Here is a 23136-nt window from a genome sequence, read left to right on the forward strand (position 1 = left end):
ACATGAGTCCAATTCTCCTTAACATTTATAGAGTTTATAGAGTGACAGACTAAAATCTGTGAGAATACAAGACTGTAATATCTTTACTGTGTGCTTGTCATCTGAGGGCAAGGTTTTAAATCCACATTAAGTGAGGTAATAAGTTTTAGTTTTTTAATCTACACATTTACATGTAATTCTATATATTTGTCATATATCAATTTCAAACTGCCTGACTCAAATTAACATAGCCAGACATTATTAACGTGAATGATTGAATCAGTCATTTATTTATTTAAGTGTTTTTTTCTCTTTTAAGTGTATGACTCCAAATTTTGTTCTTTTCTACTTAATTCCAGATGGCTGGATATACGTAAGTCTATTTAAGTAAATTTTTATTGTAATTAAATAATTGCTGATAACAAGAAAAGCTCCTATTAACAAAGATATAAACAGCGTCATCTTTGTATAGAAAGGGAAGTAGAAATACAAATAACAGCTTTTCCACTAGATGATGTAAACAAACATCAACAATAGCAAATGATCTCCTTTATCATGAACATATTTCAAAGGTTAAAATGAGTTTAATATAATTAAATGGTAGAAAAGTCTAAAACCCTTTTTCAGAAAGGTTCAGAGTTTTTTCCTTAAAAAGAGATGGAGTAATCTGTACCCACTTTCTGTAAGCTGCTTTGCCATTTTAAAATACTGTAAATATCTTCCTAGTCAATGCACTCACACACGTGCACACACAAACACAACCAACATTATTATTAATTGATACCTATATATCTTAGTATTACTGAGGTATAATTAATTTGGTCAATCCTGTATTTTAGGAAATTTATGTTTCTCAGATTTGTCATATTTCCAATTTGTTAAATTATAAATCATACTATGATTAATACACTTAGAATGAAATATTTTCCTAGATCCATGATGATCTTAGGGCAAATTACTTAGAGGTTGGAGTATGTGCATCTTAGTGAATAAGTTTGTTTTAAACATATGTTGACTAAACAAGATTATTATATTACCTTATACTGTAACCAACAAAGATTATTAAACTTTTTTATATATACATGTAAATATTTTTTCTCAGCTTATCATTTTATTTTTAATTTTTTAATGTTAGTTTTTAATTTGCAAAGATCTAGTTTTATTTGGAGAGAGAAAGAGGTTGAGAACTGAATCTTCCCACCTTTATTCTATGACTTATGCCTTTTATATTATGCTTAGAAAGGTCTTTCTTACTGAAATATGTATATTCACCTAAATCTTATTTTGATACTAATACGGTATTATTTCTGACAATTAATCACACTCAAGAACATGGCCTGTATGTTCCTATGTATAAAATATTCTCTTTTGCCCCTCCATAAGGATTTGCATTTAGGTCATATAACTTTCTCAGCAAGTCTGTTACATAGTCATTTATATTTTTGATTGCTATTATGAATGGAATCTTCTTATCATAGTTTTTAAATAATTTTTTCTGGTACTTATGAAATCCGTACATATTTTTGTACATTTTTCTTTTTTTTTTCCATTGACCGTTACAAAATGTTTTCATTGGTTATAACAGCTTCTTAGTTGTTTCTCTTGGAATTCTTTTGGATTTTCTTATTGAAAAATCATTATGTGCATTAGACACAGATTTAACCAAATGTATAAAATGCCTACTGGGTGTTTGGTACCATCCTAAGTGCAACCAGAAAGTGACTAAAATATAGTGAATATAGTTATTGTCTACAGCCAAGGAAAACTAAATATCACTCAGCAGGAATAATCAAGTGGCACTTCCAAAGTAGCATATTAATAGGCACATGCCCACATAGTATAGTATATGTAGTAATGGAATTCAGAAGTACTGAGAGAGATGAGGACAGCAGTTCTTGGCAAGCATAGATCAGATGAGGTTAATTATAGAATATTCATAAAAGGAGATGATGTTTTGGGTAATAGTCATAGACTAACAAGAGAACAGTAGTGTTAGACAGATTCTGGGAAGAAGGCAGCAGCATAGCTTTTAATCTCTCTGAATCCCCATAAAAAAATAGAGAAACTAAATACAAAAATGAAAACCTCTGGGCAACACTAATAACGAAACTAGTTTACAAGATATCCCCAAGAACCACAAAATACAAGCTGCAGGGAGCAAATTTATTTCAGCTAAAAGACTTGGATTGTATCAGCATCTTGATGAAAAGAAGCAGAAGTAGCCAACTGAACATTCGATGGACCTGAGTCCAGGAGAATCTCTAAATAGCCAAGAGTATTCATTTTGAAGGACAGTGGGCCAACTTGAGAGTAGCAAATTCAATTAGTAGCTGAATACAAAGCCTCTGTATAAATACGTTTTTCTATAGCTGCTGTAACAAATTACCACAAATTTAGTAGCTTAAATAGCACAAATTTATTGTTATACTCCTGTAGGTCAGAATTCTTATAGGTTCAGATGGTTTCTCTGCCTCAGGTCCCACAAAGTCTAAATCAAGGGTTATTGGTTATTCTCTAGAATAACCACTATCAATCACTTTTTAGTAAAATAATGAACTGTGAAGAAAATGAGAAAATGACAACACATAGGGAAAAATAACATCATTAAAAGGAAAAAATAGATTTTCGTCAGATTTTTTGACAGCGATGCTTCATGCCATAAGAAAATAGAACAACATATTTAAGGAAATGAAGGAAAGACAATGTATCTTTAAATAAATATTTACTTGGAGAACCAAAATTAAATGAGAGTTAGAGAGAGCATTTGTAATAGCTAGATTCTCTGACAATGTAAATATAGTACAACGATTTTTAAAAAGTAGTAGATGACCGGGGACAGCATATGTAAAACAATTACCTATTCTCATGAATCATACGGAATATTGTTATTCTGAGGATGTTCTGTGTGTAGAAAAAAACAATTTAATTATTATGAGATATACTAATTCTATCATCCCCTGTGTCCTTAAGAACAGAACATTTGGTGTGGAATACTGAAGAAATGAGTCTACTTAGAAGAGGTTAAGTAAAAACTCATTAGTATTAAATATGCATTGAAAGAATCAGTATTAAGTCATGAGATTTTATGTACATACATTTAAATATATGTGTAAATACATATACATACATTTTCCAGTCCTGTCCATTGAAAAGGCCTAGAAAAAAAAATCACAAGCTTTTGGCACCCAGATTATTCTTTTGAAATATCATTTCCCACTTAAAGAAACCAGTGTTTCAAAGAGAAATAGTTAATTACAGGTTTGAAGGAGGAAATGTAGAGGATGAATCTGGAACTATCAAAGACTACTAATATCATGCCAAAGAATTTAGGAAACAACCGGTCAAGTTTCCATGAATCAGTTTGAGCTTCAAAAAGGATAATACTTGCAATTCATTATCCTGAAAACTGGTGCATAAAAGGGAAACAAACAAGCCTTATTTGTATAAACTATACCACTGGGGGAACAAATAGTATATGAGAGGAAACATAGCTTTTTTAAAGTATTTAAACCAATACATGAAAATAAAATTATAGAATTTGAATAAATACAATTTAATGATGTGAATTAATGGATCTAGGCTTTGAGCATCAATGGCTGGATAACATCCAGAAAGAGAGACAACCAGACAATGATGAACAAACCCAACACTAACTATAGTCGTGCCAAAAGGGTAAACATTCTGATTGAGCATCTGGATCCAGCTGCCAATTTGCAGGAAACACAGAGGACAGGGGAAACTATATTGACTCCACCCTGAGTGTCCAGTCAATGAAATTCATACTGTGGGAAATTTCCAGTGTGAATTACTTGGATTCTTCAACAGAAAGAAAGAGAAAGGAATAGAGGAGGGAACTAGTAGATTAATAGAGACTTAAAATATATATTGCTTAAAAAATGGATAAAATGCAATTATAGGGTCTAGAGATGGACACTTGGTGATAAAACTATAAAGAAAGCCAAGCAAGTGATCACCATAAAAATTAGAGTAGTGGTTAGTTTTAGGGGGCCACAAAAGGTTATGATTGGGATGGGTACATAGAGGAGCTTCTGGGGTATCTGGTAAAGCTCTATTTCTTGATCTGGGTGGTGTTTACAAGGATGTTTATAACGACACGTTAAGTTATACACTGATTTTGTGAGGTTTTATTTATTTGTGTTTCATTTTATAATAAAAAAAGTTAAGAGAAAATGGTGGGCATTGAAGGCATTTGCTTTCTTTTTTTATTTAATTTTTATTTTATATTGGAGTATAGTTGATTTACAATGTTGTGCTAGTTTTAGGTGTACAGCAAAGTGATTCAGTTATACATATACATATGACTATTGTTTTTCAGATTCTTTTCCCACATAGGTTATTACAGAGTATTGAGTAGAGTTCCCTGTGCTGTACAGTAGGTCCTTGTTGATTATCTATATTATATATAGTAGTGCGTATAGGTTAATCCCAACCTCCTAATTTCTCCCTCCCCCACATCTTTCCCCTTTGGTAACAATAAATTTGTTTTTGAAGGCTGTGAGTCTGTTTCTGTTTTGTAAATAAGTTCATTTGTATCATCTTTTTAGATTCCACATGGAAGTGATATCATATGATATTTGCCTTTCTCTGACTTACTTCACTTAGTATGATGATCTCTAGGTCCATCCATGTTACTGCAAATGGCATTATTTCGTTGTTTTTTATGACTGAGTAATATTCCATTGTATATATGTACCACATCTTCTTTACCCATTCATCTGTCAGTGGACATTTAGGTGGATTCCATTTCTTGGCTATTGTAAATAGTGCTGCAATGAACATTGGGGTGCATGTGTCTTTTCAAATTATGATTTTCTCTGGATATATGCCCAGGAGTGGGATTGCTGGATCATATGGTAGCTCTACTTTTATTTTTTAAGACCCTCCATACTGTTCCCCATAGTGGATGTACCAATTTACATTCCCACCAACAGTGCAAGAGGGTTCCCTTTTCTCCACACCCTCTCCAGCACTTATTTTTTGTAGATTTTTTGGTGATGGCCATTCTGACCAGTGTGAGGTGATACCTCATTGTAGTTTTGATTTGCATTTCTCTAATACTTAGTGATATTGAGCATCTTTTTTTTTTTTTTTAAAGATTTTTTGATATGGACCATTTTTAAAGTCTTTATTGAGTTTGTTACAATATTGCTTCTGTTTCATGTTTTGGTTTGTTGGCTCCAAGGCATATGGAAATCTTAGCTCCCCAACCAAGGATTGAACCTGTACCCTCTGCATTGGAAGGCGAAGTCTCAACCACTGGACCACCAGGGAAGTCCCAATGTTGAGCATCTTTTCATGTGCTTTTTGGCCATCTATATGTTGAAAGCATTTGCTTTCTATTTTAACACATATATACACACCTTAAATAAGAGTTTCTCACATTTATGGTACTTTATGGTTTACAAATCACTTGCATATACTTATCTCATGTGATTTTTATAATAATCTGCTGACTCTTATAGAGAACTTGTTATTACCCACTTTTTTTTCAATTTTTGAATTTATTTAATTTATTTTTTTATACAGCAGGTTCTTATTAGTCATCAATTTTATACACGTCAGTGTATACATGTCAATTCCAACCGCCCAATTCATCACACCACCACCCGCACTCCCCCGCTGCTTTCCCCCTTGGTGTCTATATGTTTGTTTTCTACATTTGTGTTTCAATTTCTGTCCTGCAAACCAGTTCATCTGAACCATTTTTCTAGGTTCCACATATATGCATTAATATACGATATTTGTTTTTCTCTTTCTGACTTACTTCACTCTGTATGACAGTCTCTAGATCCATCCACATCTCAACAAATGACCCAATTTCATTCCTTTTTATGGGTGAGTAATATTCCATTGTATATATGTACCACATCTTCTTTATCCATTCATCTGTTGATGGGCATTAAGTTGTTTCCATGACCTGGCTATTGTAAGTAGTGCTGCAATGAACATTTGGATGCATGTGTCTTTTTGAGTTATGGTTTTCTCTGGGTATATGCCCAGTAGTGGGATTGCTGGATCATATGGTAATTCTATTTTTAGTTTTTTAAGGAACCTCCATACTGTTCTCCATAGTGGTTGTATCAATTTACATTCCCACCAACAGTGCAAGAGGGTTCCTTTTAATCCACACCCTCTCCAGCATTTATTGTTTGTAGACTTTTTGATGATGGCCATTCTGACTGGTGTGAGGTGATACCTCATTGTAGTTGAGATTTGCATTTCTCTAATGATTAGTGATTTTGAGCGCCCTTTCATGAGTTTGTTGGCAATCTGTATATGTTCTTTGGAGAAATGTCTATTTAGGTATTCTGCCCACTTTTGGATTGAGTTGTTTGTTTTTTTGATATTGAGCTTCATGAGCTGCTTGTAAATTTTAGAGATTAATCCTTTGTCAGTTGCATCATTTGCAAATATTTTCTCCCATTCTGAGGGTTGTCTTTTCGTCTTGTTTATGGTTTCCTTTGCTGTGCAAAAGCTTTGAAGTTTCATTAGGTCCCATTTGTTTATTTTTGTTTTTATTTCCATTACTCTAGGAGGTGGATCAAAAAAGATCTTGCTGTGACTTATGTCAAAGAGTGTTCTTCCTATGTTTTCCTCTAAGAGTTTTATAGTGTCCGGTCTTACATTTAGGTCTCTAATCCATTTTGAGATTATTTTTGTGTATGGTGTTAGGGAGTGTTCTAATTTCATTCTTCTACATGTAGCTGTCCAGTTTTCCCAGCACCACTTATTGAAGACACTGTCTTTTCTCCATTGTATATCCTTGCCTCCTTTGTCATAGATTAGTTGACCATAGGTGTGTGGTTTATCTCTGGGCTTTCTATCTTGTTCCATTGATCTATGTTTCTGCTTTTGTGCCAGTACCATATTGTCTTGATTAATGTAGCTTTGTAGTATAGCCTGAAATCAGGGAGTCTGATTCCTCCAGCTCCATTTTTTTCCCTCAAGACTGCTTTGGCTATTTGGGATCTTGTGTGTCTCCATGCAAATTTTAAGATTTTTTTGTTCTAGTTCCGTAAAAAATGCCATTGGTAATTTAATAGGGATTGCATTGAATCTGTAGATTACTTTGGATAGTACAGTCATTTTCACAATATTGATTCTTTCAATCCAAGAACATGGTATATCTATCCATCTGTTGGTATCATCTTTAATTTCTTTCATCAGTGTCTTATAGTTTTCTGCATACAGGTCTTTTGTCTCCCTAGGTAGGTTTATTCCTAGATATTTTATTCTTTTTGTTGCAATGGTAAATGGGAGTGTATCCATAATTTCTCTTTCAGATTTTTCATCATTGGTGTATAGGAATGCAAGAGATTTCTGTGCATTAATTTTGTATCCTGCAACTTTACCAAATTCATTCATTAGCTCTAGTAGTTTTCTGGTGGCATTTTTAGGATTCTCTATGTATAGTATCATGTCATCTGCAAACAGTGAAAGTTTTACTTCTTCTTTTCCAATTTGTATCCCTTTTATTTCTTTTTCTTCTCTGACTGCTGTGGCTAGGACTTCCAAAAGTATGTTGAATAATAGTGGCGAGAGTGAACATCCTTGTCTTGTTCCTGATCTTAGAGGAAATGCGTTCAGTTTTTCACCATTGAGAATGATGTTTGCTGTGCATTTGTCGTACATGGCCTTTATTACGTTGAGGTAGGTTCCCTCTATGCTCACTTTCTGGAGAGTTTTTATCATAAATGGGTGTTGAATTTTGTCAAAAGCTTTTTCTGAATCTATTGAGATGATCATATGGTTTTTATTCTTCAATTTTTTAATATGGTGTATCACATTGATTGATTTGAGTGTACTGAAGAATCCTTGCATCCCTAGGATAAATCCCACTTGATCATGGTCTATGATCCTTTTAATGTGTTGTTGGATTCTGTTTGCTAGTATTTTGTTGAGGATTTTTGCATCTATATTCATCAGTGATATTGGTCTGTAATTTTCATTTTTGGAATATCTTTGTCTGGTTTTGGTATCAGGGTGATGGTGGCCTCATAAAATGAGTTTGGGAGTGTTCCTTCCTCTGCAATTTTTTTGGAAGAGTTTGAAAAGGATGGGTGTTAGCTCTTCTCTGAACGTTTGATAGAATTCACCTGTGAAGCCATCTGGTCCTGGACTTTTGTTTGTTGGAAGATTTTTAATCACAGTTTCAATTTCATTACTTGTGATTGGTCTGTTCACATTATCTATTTCTTCCTGTTTCAGTCTTGGACGGTTATAGCTTTCTAAGAATTTGTCCATTTCTTCCAGGTTGTCCATTTTATCGGCATAGAGTTGCTTGTAGTAGTCTCTTAGGATGCTTTGTATTTCTGTGGTGTTTGTTATAACTTCTCCTTTTTCATTTCTAATTTTATTGATTTGAGTCCTCTCCCTCTTTTTCTTGATGAGTCTGGCTAATGGTATATCAATTTTGTTTATCTTCTCAAAGAACCAGCTTTTAGTTTTATTGATCTTTGCTATTGTTTTCTTTGTTTCTATTTCAGTTATTTCTGCTCTGATCTTTATGATTTCTTTCCTTCTGCTAACTTTGGGTTTTGTTTGTTCTTCTTTCTCTAGTTCCTTTAGGTGTAAGGTTAGATTGTTTATTTGAGATTTTTCTTATTTTTTGAGGTAGGTTTGTATAGCTATAAACTTCCCTCTTAGAACTGCTTTTGCTGCATCCCATAGATTTTGGATCGTTGTGTTTTCATTGTCACTTTTCTCTAGGTATTTTTTGATTTACTCTTTGATTTCTTCAGTGATCTCTTGCTTATCTAGTAACGTATTGTTTAGCTTCCATGTGTTTGTGTTTTTACGTTTTTTTCCCTGTAATTTATTTCTAATCTCATAGCATTGTGGTCAGAAAAGATGCTCGATATGAGTTCAATTTTCTTAAATTTACTGAGGTTTGATTTGTGACCCAAGATGTGATCCATCTTGGGAATGTTCCGTGTGCACTTGAGAAGAAAGTGTAACCTGATCTTTTTGGATGGAATGTCCTATAAACATCAATTAAATTTAACTGGTCTATTGTGTCATTTAAAGCTTTTGTTTCCTTATTTATTTTCATTATGGATGATCTGTCCATTGGTGTAAGGGAGGTGTTAAAGTCCCCCACTATTATTGTGTTACAATTCGATTTCATCTTTTATAGCTGTTAGCAGTTGCCTTATGTATTGAGGTGCCCCTATGTTGGGCACATATATATTTATAATTGTTATATCTTCTTCTTGGATTGATCCCTTGATCATTATGTAGTGTCCTTCCTTGTCTCTTGTAACATTCTTTATTTGAAAGTCTATTTTATCTGATGAGTACTGCTACTCCAGCTTTCTTTTGATTTCCATTTGCATGGAATATCTTTTTCCATCCCATCACTTTCAGTCTGTGTGTGTCTCTAAGTCTGAAGTGGGTCTCTTGTAGACAGCATATATATGGGTCGTGTTTTTGTATCCATTCAGCAAGCCTGTGTCTCTTGGTTGGAGCATTTAATCCATTCATGTTTAAGGTAATTATCGATATGTATGTTTCTATGACAATTTTCTTAATTGTTTTGGGTTTGGTTTTGTAGGTCCTTTTCTTCTCTTGTGTTTCCCACTTAGAGAAGATCATTTGGCATTTGTTGTAGAGCTGATTTGGTGGTGCTGAATTCTCTTAGCTTTTGCTTGTCAGTAAAGCTTTTGATTTCTCCATCGAACCTGAATGAGATCCTTGCTGGGTAGAGTAATCTTGGTTGTAGGTTCTTCCCTTTCATCACTTTAAGTATATCATGCCACTCCCTTCTGGCTTGTAGAGTTTCTGCTGAGAAATCAGCTGTTAACCTTATGGGAGTTCTCTTGTATGTTATTTGTCGTTTTTGCCTTGCTGCTTTCAATAATTTTTGTTTGTCTTTAATTTTTGCCAATTTGATTACTATGTGTCTTGGCATGTTTCTCCTTGGGTTTATCCTGTATGGGACTCTGTGCACTTCCTGGACTTGGGTAGCTATTTCCTTTCCCATGTTAGGGAAGTTTTAGACTATAATCTCTTCAAATATTTTCTCAGGTCTTTCTCTCTCTCTTCTCCTTCTGGGATCCCTATAATGTAAATGTTGTTGCATTTAATGTTGTCCCAGAGGTCTCTTAGGCTGTCTTCATTTCTTTTCATTCTTTTTTCTTTATTCTGTTCCACAGCAGTGAATTCCACCATTCTGTCTTCCAGGTCACTTATCCGTTCTTCCGCCTCAGTTATTCTGCTGTTCATTCCTTCTAGTGTAGTTTTCATTTCAGTTATTGTATTGTTCATCTGTTTGTTTGTTCTTTAATTCTTCTAGGTTTTTGTTAAACATTTCTTGCATCTTCTCAATCTTTGCCTCCATTGTTTTTCCGAGGTCCTGGATCATCTTCACTATCATTATTTTGAATTCTTTTTCTAGAACGTTGCCTATCTCCACTTCTTTTAGTTGTTTTTCTGGGGTTTTATCTCGTTCCTTCATCTGGTACATAGCTCTTTGCCTTTTCATCTTGTCTACCTTTCTGTGATTGTGGTTTTTGTTCCACAGGCTGCAGGATTGTAGTTCTTCTTGCTTCTGCTGTCTGCACTTTGGTGGATGAGGCTATCTAAGAGGCTTGTGCAAGTTTCCTGATGGGAGGGACTGGTGGTGGGTAGAGCTGCCTGTTGCTCTGGTGGGCAGCGCTCAGTAAAACTTTAATCTGCTTTACTGCTGATGGGTGGGGCTGGGTTCCCTCCCTGTTGATTGTTTTGGCCTGAGGTAACCCAACACTGGAGCCTACCTGGGCTCTTTGGTGGAGCTAATGGCAGACTCTGGGAGGGCTCACGCCAAGGAGCTCTTCCCAAACCTCTGCTGCCAGTGTCCTTGTCCTCACGGTGAGCCACAGCCACTTCCCGCCTCTGCAGGAGACCCTCCAACACTAGCAAGTAGGTCTGGTTCAGTCTCCTCGGTGTCACTGCTCCTTCCCCTGGGTCCCAAAGTGCACACTACTTTGTGTGTGCCCTCCAAGAGTGGAGTCTCTGTTTCCCCCAGTCCTGTCGAAGTCCTGCAGTCAAATCCTGCTAGCCTTCAAAGCCTGATTCTCTAGGAATTCCCCCTCCCATTGCCAGACCCCCAGGTTTGGAAGCCTGACATGGGACTCAGAAATTACCCACTTTTAAATATGAGGAAACCACAATTAAGAGTCTAGATCACAGAACAAGTGAGTGTCACTTTGAGTCCTAAACCCTAGCAATTCACCTACACAGCTACATCTCCACACACCTACACCATACACATATATTCTCACATACACACTCACAAATTGGTAAATATAGGCAGATAGAAAATTCAGCAATCACACCCACCTCACCTCCCATCCCAGGGTTTCTATTGATAGTAAAGGAAATAACATCTGCCTTTTTGTCTACCTTACGGACACTACACGTTATCCTACATAAGTGAGAGAGTTACTGTTTCTAAAGGATGTTTTCAAGGATCTTTCATGACATAAGTTATATACATTTTCACTGCTGTTCTAATCCTCTTGCTCAGCTTTTTACAAATCAGCCTCATTTTAGATAGTCTGAGGTAGAGACCTAAGATCATTATAATTTATTTGGCCTCTGTCCTTAACCCTATTTTATACATGATAACACTGTAGCTAAAGGAGTTTAAGAAACTTGTCCTTTTAGCAAAAATAGTGCAGAAATAGAATTTTAACCTGGGATTGTGTGAGGACAAATCTCCACTTCTACCCTGATGACTCCTCTGGGGTCTTTAATCCTTGATAAATGATAGAAAAAGAAAGGTTGTGCCATGAATGCTAACAGTGTAAGAACACCATTGCCATCTCTTTATGATAGAAGATCAGGGAGAATGCTCTTTGACATAAATCACAGCAAGATCTTTTTTGACCCAACTCCTAGAGTAATGGAAATAAAAACAAAAATAAACAAATGAGACCAAATGCAACTTAAAAGCTTTTGCACAGCAAAGGAAACTGTAAACAAGACAAAAATACAACCCTCAGAATGGGGGAAACTATTTGCAAATGAATCAAAAGACAGAGGGTTAATCTCCAAAATATATAAACAGCTCATGCAGCTCAATATTAAAAAAACAAACAACCCAATCCAAAAATGGGCAGAAGACCTAAATAGGCATTTCTCCAAAGAAGACATACAGATGGCCAAGAGGCACATGAAAAGATGCTCAGCATCACTAATTATTAGAGAAATGCAAATCAAAACTACAATGAGGTATCACCTCACACCGTTTAGAATGGGCATCATCAGAAAATCTACAAACAACAAATGCTGGAGGGGGTGTAGAGTAAAGGGAACCCTCTTGCACTGTTGGTGGGAATGTAAATTGATACAGCCACTATGGAGAACAGTATGGAGGTTCCTCAAAAAACTAAAAATAGAATTACCATATGACCCAGCAACCCCACTACTGGGCGTACACCCAGAGAAAACCATAATTCAAAATACACATACACCCCAATGTTCATTGCAACACTATTTACAATAGCCAGGTCATGGAAGCAACCTAAATACCCATCGACAGACGAATGGATAAAGAAGTGGTGGTACATATATACAATGGAATATTACTCAGCCATAAAAAGGAATGAAATTGGGTCATTTGTTGAGATGTGGATGGACCTAGAGACTGTCATACAGAGTGAAGTAAGTCAGAAAGAGAAAAACAAATATCGTATATTAATGCATATTTGTGGAATCTAGAAAAATGGTACTGATGAACCAGTTTGCAAGGCAGAAACAGAGACAGAGATGTACAGAACAAACATATGGACACCAAAGGGGGAAAGCAAGGGGGGTGGTGGGGTGGTGGTGGGATGAAATGGGAGACTGGGATTGACATATATACACTAATATGTATAAAATAGATAACTAATAAGAACCTGCTGTATAAAAAATAAAATAAAATTCAAATTAAAAAAGAAGCAAATGACACAAAGAAGTCTGCTAACAAGGCAACAAAATTATAATTAAATAACTACCTTTGTGATTGTTTGGGGAGACTTAATTGACATTGCATGTTACATAAATAGGGATAATAAATGGCCTGGGGATTTTTTCCTCCTGGTTTCTTATTCAAGGATCAAAAAATATTTTCAATAATTTACATTCTTATGTATCATTAAGAGGAAAAGAGAAATGAGCGAAACAGGATTGGAGATTGCATGTTTTTCTTCCTCTGTTAACTCTGATGAGTAATTTTCTCTGGTCTGAAATCCATTAATAAAGAAATTTGCAGATAATAAAAAAAAATAAGATCAGCATTATGGCAGAGTGTTGCATAAAGGTGACGGCCATCGAAAATATAATTCTAGGAATTATAGAAGCATCCCAAGAAGTAATGTGAATTATTTTCCAGGAACTCTAAACTTGGGTCTTATATGAAACTTGAAAACAAAATTTGTTTTGTAGTTACGAGCTGTGAGTGGATACACAAAACACTCACAAGTTGTGCAATCGTCCTTGACTAGCCAGTTTCAGCAAGCTCACCTTATGTAACATATCTGCAAGAGCATTGCTAAATCAAGTAGGGAAGAAAACCTTCATTTACAAGCCTCGACCACAACACAAAAGATGAGAAGGAACAGGGTCATTGCAACAGCTGCTTTATAATTTATTACAAGCAAGTAGACACAAGATTCAAGCAAAGACTGACTGCAATATATATAACATCATACCTTTGGAAAATCTTTCTCTCGATAATAGTCAATGAGTTACAACATGATGGAGAACAATCTCTTTAGGATGCCGCTTATTATATTAAGGATTTTTTTTTTCTTTTAAACAACTATTTCTGCTACAATCCTCTTGAAGAAAATGTTATATTGAAACCAAACACTACTTTGCTGGCTTTTCATTTTACAAAGAATTCCAAACTAACAACTTGAGTGAAGGATCATCTTATGTTTAACAATATTGATTAAGCCCATAAAATTTTATGTTTAAATAAATTAAAGCCATAATAACAGAAGGTTTCCAAGATCACATGGTATTATTGTTGGAGAGGCAAATCTTAGATATTCTCTCACCAAAACTATATTTACATGAGGCAAATGTTTTTTAACCACACTGTATTATTTGGCCCCAAATATCTTTTTTCAACCTCACTGAGACTTGTCTTGGCAAACAAGAAGGCAAAACAAGGAAGCCAAATGGTATATCAGGATACCCTCAAAAGTACACAATACCAGGAATTATAAAGGACAGTGCCTGTAATTTTGGTACTGCAATTTTCCCCAGTAAATCCAGATGACAACCCTATTTTTCATTAGTATCTGTATTTTTAAACTCCAAATTAAGTCTTCTTAGTTGAAAAATTAATGATAATCTCATCTATTAAAAAATTAGATGATAGTATAAGTAGGCCTAAATGCACATACAATCACACATAGAATCACAAATAACTATGAAAGAGAGCGAACCCATTTTTTCTGATGAAAAACTTCCTGATGTGCAAATTTTCATTAATGTCCACATGTATTAAAAATTATAAGTCATCTTAGTAGGATTAATTCATGACTGATACATAAAGTCTTCAATAGGATTAAAATTATTTCAAGGCCACTAAGTCACTAAAAGGAAAACCAGGATGGTTAGTGAATTAAACAATACCAAATTTTTCTGAAACAAATAAAGGATACTGTATCACATAATCTCCTCGTTCCCTTTGATAATTGGCCTGTAATTTTACCTAGGAATTTTGCTGAAAATTATAGAGGAACCAAAAACTGGACTTTGACATTCAAATTCAGATTTGAGTATGCTCAAAAGAGAGCATATGCTATTATTCACTACATTTGAGAAACTTTTTAAAAAATAATGACTTTGAAAATTCTCATGATGAATCCAAAAAGCAAACTGTCCTTTTTCTCTTTCTGTTTTTATATTCTACTAAAATGTAAGTGCATATATATTCAATACATTATTTGTGGTAGTTAAAAAAGGAAACAGAAAACCTAAAACAGTTAAAGAAAGCAATAAAATCACACTTACTAGTATTATCTACAACACTCAATGTTTTGAGCAAGTCAAGGTGAAGACATTGGGAAATGTGAATGCTGACTTTTTAGAGAATCAAAAATTAAAGAAAAGAATGAGCTGGAAAGGCAGAGACACAGTCATGCCACAGAGACTTTTCAGGATGCCAGGTGAGACAAACAAAGCCCATGGCATCTAAGACACAAGGAAAAAAGTCCATTTAAACTCAGCCACCCACAGTGAATACAGCAACTGACACTGGATTATCAGAAGAGATGTTCATTAACCTGCTAACTAGGAAAATTATATTTTGCTATATTGAAAACAGGAAAGTATACTGTTAGAACTTGTGACAGTTTGACCCACCAGTTTGTGAAATAAATACTTATATACATTTCTCATTTTTATTGAAGTCTAAGCATGTTACCATAGGGGGGTAAAAAGGGTTATGTCACTAATGCTGTTTTTGCAAAGAGAAACTTCCTAGCTTTTATTAAAATAACTACATATTTTCATTCCATCCCAAACTATATACTTTAAATGTGACTTAGAAAGAAAAAGTTAGAAATCTCTGGGTACCTCAATGAACTACAGTATAATCTCCAAATCTTTACTCAAAATAGAATCATATGTATGAAGAAATTCACCATTTGAAGTTACTATCTCTTTGGCAATCAAAAGTCACCAATTTCATGAGGTAAAAACTCAATCAGTTTGGATAAATTAGCACTTTCTTATAGCTAGATATATTCACTTGTGATTCCCCCTGTCATGACAAAATATTGGAAAATAGTACAGTAATGCAAAATCGGGATACAGTATGACAAAGCCTAATATTGCTTCTCTCTTTGCTTTTCTTTTTAAAAGTAAATAAACCCCTCCCCATATAAATAGAAGTTAAAATATGGTGTATAGCATAGAGTCCTCAAAGAAATTTTGGATTTTCTTGGACTTGGGGTGGTGTGGGAAGATTTCCACTGTTCTTCTAAGCACTCAGGCTCTCGCCTCTTAACTTTTTATTGTGTGTCCCTTTTCACTTAATGAAAGATGACACTCTTCCTGTATTACTTGTCCCAGGTACTGAGTGACACATAAATTTATTTACAGCATAATATTTTACAAAAGTAAAAGATAAAATTTTATTATAACTCAAGTGACAAACTTGGGGATCAACTCAAGCAGGGCTATTTTTTTTTAAAAGAGAGCAGCCTGTGCAAATGCCCAGATGACAAAGGGAAACATATTTTTTATTTTGTTTGCTTCTTTGACCATGAAGCTTTAAATTTATTTATTTATTTATTTATTTTTGGCTGTGTTGGGTCTTCGTTTCTGTGCGAGGGCTTTCTCCAGTTGTGGCGAGTGGGTGCCACTCTTCATCGCGGTGCGCGGGCCTCTCACTGTCGCGGCCTCTCTTGTTGCGGAGCACAGGCTCCAGACGTGCAGGCTCAGCAGTTGTGGCTCACGGGCCCGACCGCTCCGCGGCATGTGGGATCCTCCCAGACCAGGGCTCGAACCCGTACCCCCTGAATTGGCAGGCAGATTCTCAACCACTGCGCCACCAGGGAAGCCCAAGCAGGGCTATTTTAAAGATGGGTCAATTTAAGTAATAAATGAAAGTAGTAGTAATAAAAACAACCTTATTTTTGGATTGTGCTGTCAATTTTACATAGTGTCTTCATGAATAAAGAACTCCCATCAGATACTGTTTTAAATAGTTTGAAGTAACATGTAAGAAAGTTTAATTCAATTGATATCTGTACTCTCTTATAAAAAGCAAAACAAAACCAAAACTAAAACCAAAAAGCAAAAGTTAGTGATAAATAGTACAAAGATACTCATAAAATATTTTTTGAAATCTATTAATTATTTTAAAAAATTTTTGTGAATAATTAACATGCCACTAACATAATGCAAATAGCCTCTAATTTTCTGTTCTTATAATCGGTTTCACCAACAAAATTTTTGAAAATAAGTGTTATATATTTACACCTAAAAATAAGGTAACAAATGGTAAGATTAATTTTCATAAATACATACATAATAAAAGTTTGGATTACAAAAAATACAGAAGGATGAATGAAGGATCAGTCAGTACAGAGTTAAGAGTATTTGAATTTAATCTTATGGTGGCAATTACTATAATTCCCAAATGCATACTGATGTCATAGTCAGAAGTGGAATTGTCTGTAGAGCACAAATCTGAGCTAATCTCAGTATTGAGTATATTGTACTTTGGTCTTTACCTTTTTAATCTGATTAAAGGTGATTCAAAACATTTTTATTTCATGAAATAAACCTAGATTTATTAATTTTTAAAATTTTCAAGCACAAAAATTTCTGCCTTGAACTCTAGGTAGTATATTCAGACACATCTCATCTAGTGGCAGATATATTAGCAAAAACTAAAGTTCAGCAATTAAACGTCATAGGAAAAAATTATTTTCAGGATGGGTTATTACCCAATGACGTGTGGTTTAACAATTTCTAGAGGTGTTCTCTTATAATTTATACAAATAAAAGTCTGTAAATGGGCTATCTATTGTTTTCTTTAATTCTAACAAGATATAACTTCATATACCAAATAGGTGAATTGAATTTAGACCAAGCACAAAATCCCATTATTTTAGATGTCTAGATATTCTTCTGTATATTTACATAACTCAACTCAAGTATAAATTGACAATGAGAGAACTCCAAATCTTTTCCCATAAATAGAGATTTGGAGAAAACAACTAAACCAGCTACTAGGAAAAAAGAATATTATCTTGGGTTCACCGACATTTTCTTACATGATTTATTGAAATTATGGCAATTAGGCTAAATGTCAAGTATTCCATATTGACTCTTTTCAGAGTCCAAGGTAAGTAGGAATATTCATATTTTGACATTTTCACTCATATTTTGGAATGGTTTGACTAAATGGAAAGATTCAGCACTAGAGAAAATTCACCTGTTCACACAGACTGTGCAAAAGCAGTGTACTAACAAGTAGCTAATGTCTGTTTCACTGACACAAATTTTTAAATGATTCTTCTTAGACCAGCGATGTTGATACAACAGCAAAACAGAAATTAAAAGGAAGAAAATCTTTATTATTTGGTCCCATGGGAAAAAAGAAGTAGTGGAAATTTAAAATGTTGTCCACCCTCTCTGGGTTCTACCATTTTGAGTGCCAACAAAGACAACTCCAGCTTTTTAAGGCTGTAAATGGTGCTTAAGTTATATGCTATCAATAAATAATTAGCAATCCTCTCAAAAGATGTCACTGATTATTTTATATTGGATATTGATTTGGGTATTGTTTCTTTCTGAAGGCTCTAGAAGAGAATCAGTTTCCTTGACTTTTCCCTTCTAGCAGTTGCCTGCATTCCCTGGCTCATGACCCCTTTTCTTTATCTTTGAAGCAAGCAATGATTGGTCAAGTCCTTCTCACAGTGCATCTCTCTAACTTGTCTTCCATTATTGTGTCTCTTTGACTCAGCTGGGAAAGGTTCTCTGCTTTTAAGGACTCATGTGATTAGATTGGGCTCACCCAGATAATCTAGGATAGTCTCCCCAGCTATATATAGGTCTTAGTCACATGAGCAAGGTCACTTTTGCTATGTGAGATAACACATTTACGGGGTCTAGGGGTTAGGGTGTGGACATTTTGGGGAGGCTTTTTTTCTGCCTATAACACCTTTTACATAAAATTTCTAGAAAAAGCAAAAATGTAGAGACAGAATCTGTATCAGTGGTACCTGGGTCAGGGAGTGGGAGCAGGTTTCACTGAAAACAGACACGAGAGATCTTCTTAGAGTGAGGGAAGTTATCTAAAAAAAACTGAACTATGATGATATTTGCACAATTCTAAATTTTACTAAAAATCATCAGGCTGCATACTTTCAATGGGTGAATTTTATTATATAAATTTTAGTCCAATAAAGGTGTTAAGTGTTTTAAAAATTAATAGAAAAAAGCAAAGGAAAATAGTTTATTAGTTTATTAAATTAGTTAATATGATTTAAATAAGCACTGATTAACATGGAGGTCTTATTTGGGATTTTGATGCCTGATGAATTTCTATTTTCCCCCAGTCACTTGAATGGTATTTTGGCTTCTGTCAATAACACATTGTATTTACATTTAATGTCTCAGCTGCTGATCTTAAACATATTCTTATCATTATAGCACCTGGTAGGAATGAAAAATATTATTGCGTACAGTGTGAGCTTCCGAACTCAAAGAAAGGGCAAAACAAAGGCCTTTCTCTGAACACCTTCATTGAATTATGAACATGTGGACAGAAACACTGGGATTGCATCTCTAACTGCTTCATCCCATCAGACACATAAAACTGTGATTATTATTAAGAATCACAAAAAAGTCTGCTTGTCAATTAATTTTTCTTCATAAATATATGAAAAATCATTTCTTTACAGTTTTTGGGAAGTAGTAACCCAGAACTCTGAAAATTTCTTGTCTTCCCTAAGTACGTATATTATTATTGATGGTCTTAGTAATTCAGAAGACTAAATAGTTGATATACATTTACTCCAGAAGTACTCAGGAGCGTTATTTTACCCCAGTGAGGAAAAAAGGGACATACTCTGCCCATTTGTTAATGATGACTCATTAATTTATTCTGATGAGCCTTAAGGTTTTGACTGAGTCAGCTGGCTGAATTGTGTGAAACGGTGGATAGTACAGCCGGAAGTCTGAGGCTGACATAGTTAACTGTAGATGTTAACGCCTCACTGTGGATATTTCCATGATCACATCCATTCTGATTTTACTTTGTGCCTCAAGATCTCCTAGAACTGGAGGCGTAATGTTTATACATTGTTTTGAGATGAAAAGTATATCCAAAGAGAAGATACTACTGTACCACAGAAGCATCCACCTGAAGCTTGCCAAACAATGTGGACAAGACTGAGGGAGGTCCTAAATGGTTATGCCAACATTATCTCACCTTGAAGTATGAGCATGTAAGAATCCACACTTGATCCCCTAAACACTTCCTTCGATAAATTAAGAAAGCTTGACAGTTTAGCTAATTTATTTTCTTTTATTATTTCTTTATTCCAATTTTAACTGTACCATTTTTACTATGTTGGACTTTTCAAAAATCTTTTAACATTACTTATCAGATACTTTTAATTTAGAAAGCCCTGGTATCTTTTCCTTTGTATCAATTGTGTTCACAAAAAAACTCTCAGGAGCTAAATGGCTATTTCCCTGAGAAATGCAATTTTAGAGACATATGCCAATATTTATATCTAATTTTTCATCAAGTACATTTAGATGCAGAAAATTTTTTCCTTCTATCTATAACCATAAAAGATTAAAGATATATTCATTTTGAATCAAGATGCATGAATAAAGATACAGATCCTTCATTTTACTAGGCTTTGTTGGACTGGTTCATTAATAGATTTTTGAATTTTAAAGTTCTTACCAAAGCAATTTTTATCCCTTAAAAAAAAATAGACACTGAGTTTAATAACAGGTTAGATCAGTTTCTGTTACCAAAATGACTTTGGAGTTCCACGTAAGTGGAATCAGACAAACTGTATGTTCTTTAACCCATTTCAGGGGTGCTATTAAAATATGCCATGGCAACATCAAGATTGTACTTTCGACCTGTTTCTCAGAGAGTTTTTCTATCCACAGTCCAGTATTTGAGATAATTCCACACGGACGCTCTGGTCTTCAGAAGAAACAAGCCTAGATAGAGGAGAATTTTTTTTCTTGAGAAGTGCCTGAGATCAAGAGAGACTGAGAGGACTCTTGTTTTCTTTCTCTCATTGTCTCGATTTGTCAGGCATTATGTCTCCTCATGAAATTTACCAGCTGGGTTCCAGTGTTTCCTTTGCTGGTTATTATCAGAAATATTTATTTAAGAAATGCTCAGCTATTATTTATATACAATATTGCATCTTAAAACCAGAATAAGAAGATGTAATGGAAAAGAATCAGAAAAAGAATATATATATGTATAACTAAATCTTTGCTGTACACCTGAAATGTGAATCAGCTATAGTTCAATTAAAAAATAAATTAAAAAAAGAAGGAATAAGTGAAGGTAAAATTTTTTTTTAAAAAAAGATGTGGCAAAAAGAACACTGATGGGAGTCTGGAAACCTCTTCCCATTTGGTTTCCACTGAAACAAATTGTGTGATTCAGAAAAGATCCTCACAACCTTAGCATAAATTAATGGAATTGACTAGATAAATTCCAGTGAAACTAAGCTCTAAAACCCTATTCCAGAACTAAAAGGTTAACAATAAATCAATAAGCAGATGGGCTGAAAAGTCACTCTTGAAATTTAGAAACTAAATTTCAAATTACAGGGCTGTTCTTGAAATCACAGATATACTGGATGGTATAAAGTAAGGGAGGAGCAAGGAGAACCATGTAAAATTTTCTCAAGGGTAAGACCTGACAGAAATGTGCATAATTCTTGCATTTCCCACAGCTAAGATTTTGGTCAATTAGAAAGACTATGGTCAAAAGGGGCATGTAGCTTAGATATTAGCACTCATTTAATTAAAGAGAGAAATGGGAAAAAATGAATTCTAAAAATGAGGCAAAAACTTTAACTTTCCCCTTGCTCCATCAGCCCCAGTGATGCCACACCAAACATTTTTAAAAAATTAATTAGAAGTAAATAGTTGTAGTTATTAGACAGATGTCCCTGAGGAGGATTTCATGGTACAATCTCAGTAGACAAAAACCTAAAGGACCTTGCTAGTATTTTATCCTAATCAGTCTTAATGGTCTCTTAACCTTCTTTCAATGGCCTTAGTTCAGAAGCCAAACATCTAAATGACAGAACCATGAAGAATTAGTGAAATGTTCATTGGATTAAAAACTAGAGGGAAAAAAAAAAGCTGTTAACATTTTTCAGAAAAAAAAAAAGAGCCATTTTAGGTCAGTGGCTTTGAAATGAGTATTTGCTCCTGTTAGGGGCTGTCTTGGTAGTCATTGCCAGATCCCATACCGGGCACAGTGTTTGGTGCATGGGAAAAACCGAGTAAATGTTTGATTGATGAACAGACATGCTAAATAGGCTTTATTTGAGTCAATTTCTTCCCTGCTTTCTGGGCAAGTGGTCATTAATGTAAATGACAAACAGGGGTCTGGGGAATAGTTTATTTAATCTCTTGCTATAGCTCTTTCTCCAGCCTCTCAACAAGCTCTGATGTTGGTCTCTGCACCTTCCCTGACCATACATTCCTGGAGTCTCTATATCACCAATATTACTCAGGAGATAAAATATCTAAAATAATAAGTCCTTTGACCAGAATGTCTCTTATCTGACCTACAACTTGAGCTAAATAATCAAACCTCAAAGCCCATGGAATTTAAAACTTTAGGGTTGCTGGTGTTGAATATTTTGTGATTGTTTTTTCCTTTCTTGCACTTAAAAAAAATTCTATGTACAGGTACAAATAAATATTCCATAGATACTTGCTGGATAAATGACTTTACAGTGCATACTTAAGCTGTTTGAGGAAAGATTTTATGAAATTTGGTTGGTTGCCACAAAGCCTAAATGTTTTGTGATTCATTCAAACTTTTACCTTGTGCCATATCAGATAAAGTTTTATGAGTTTATCTACAGAAGGAAGAGCTTCTTGTCAAACACAAAAATAGGGAGCAGAGAGAAAGAGGTGGAGTTTCCTTACTGAAATCAGATGTCAACATGCTGTGTTCATTATGAACCCTCACATTCAATAAAGTTGAGAATGCCAGGGTACTGGAGCAGAGTTTTACTGAAGATCAAAACAACCTGCTTTAACAGACTTTGTGTTCTGTCTTTTCATTTCCTGTAGGTGGTTAGCTCCTGAATTGAACCAAATACCAAAGTCTCTGATTAGAGGTAACTGGTTTCCTTCCTGACACTGAAAATGTCAAAAGGTAAGCTGCCTCTGAATGGACCTAACTTTGAAGCTTATTTGTGATGATTCCAGTTAGTTCTAAGGTGGTAAGAATTAGAATATATTATATTTTGTTTTACAGATTCTTTGAAGTTTCTTGCTGGAGCTTATTTTTAAATATCCTCAGTCTTTTGTTTTATATTCATAAGCAAATTGATTTCTTCACTCCTGATTCTATCTTACCAATTTTTAAATTATTTATAGTTACCTGTTACAATTAACAAGAAAATTGTACCT

General features: G+C 34.6%; 1 long non-coding RNA gene across 1 annotated transcript in view; it reads left to right on the forward strand.

Moving 5' to 3' along the window:
• The window catches only part of LOC133102562 (uncharacterized), a 149509-nt gene extending 126649 nt beyond the window's left edge, over positions 1–22860 (forward strand). The window contains exon 3 of the long non-coding RNA XR_009702991.1: positions 22795–22860. This is a non-coding gene — a long non-coding RNA (uncharacterized LOC133102562). The remainder of the gene's footprint in view (positions 1–22794) is intronic.
• Positions 22861–23136: the final 276 nt, after the last annotated feature.

The sequence above is a fragment of the Eubalaena glacialis genome, chromosome 12 (genome assembly GCF_028564815.1).
Source record: "Eubalaena glacialis isolate mEubGla1 chromosome 12, mEubGla1.1.hap2.+ XY, whole genome shotgun sequence".
NCBI lineage: Eukaryota > Metazoa > Chordata > Mammalia > Artiodactyla > Balaenidae > Eubalaena > Eubalaena glacialis.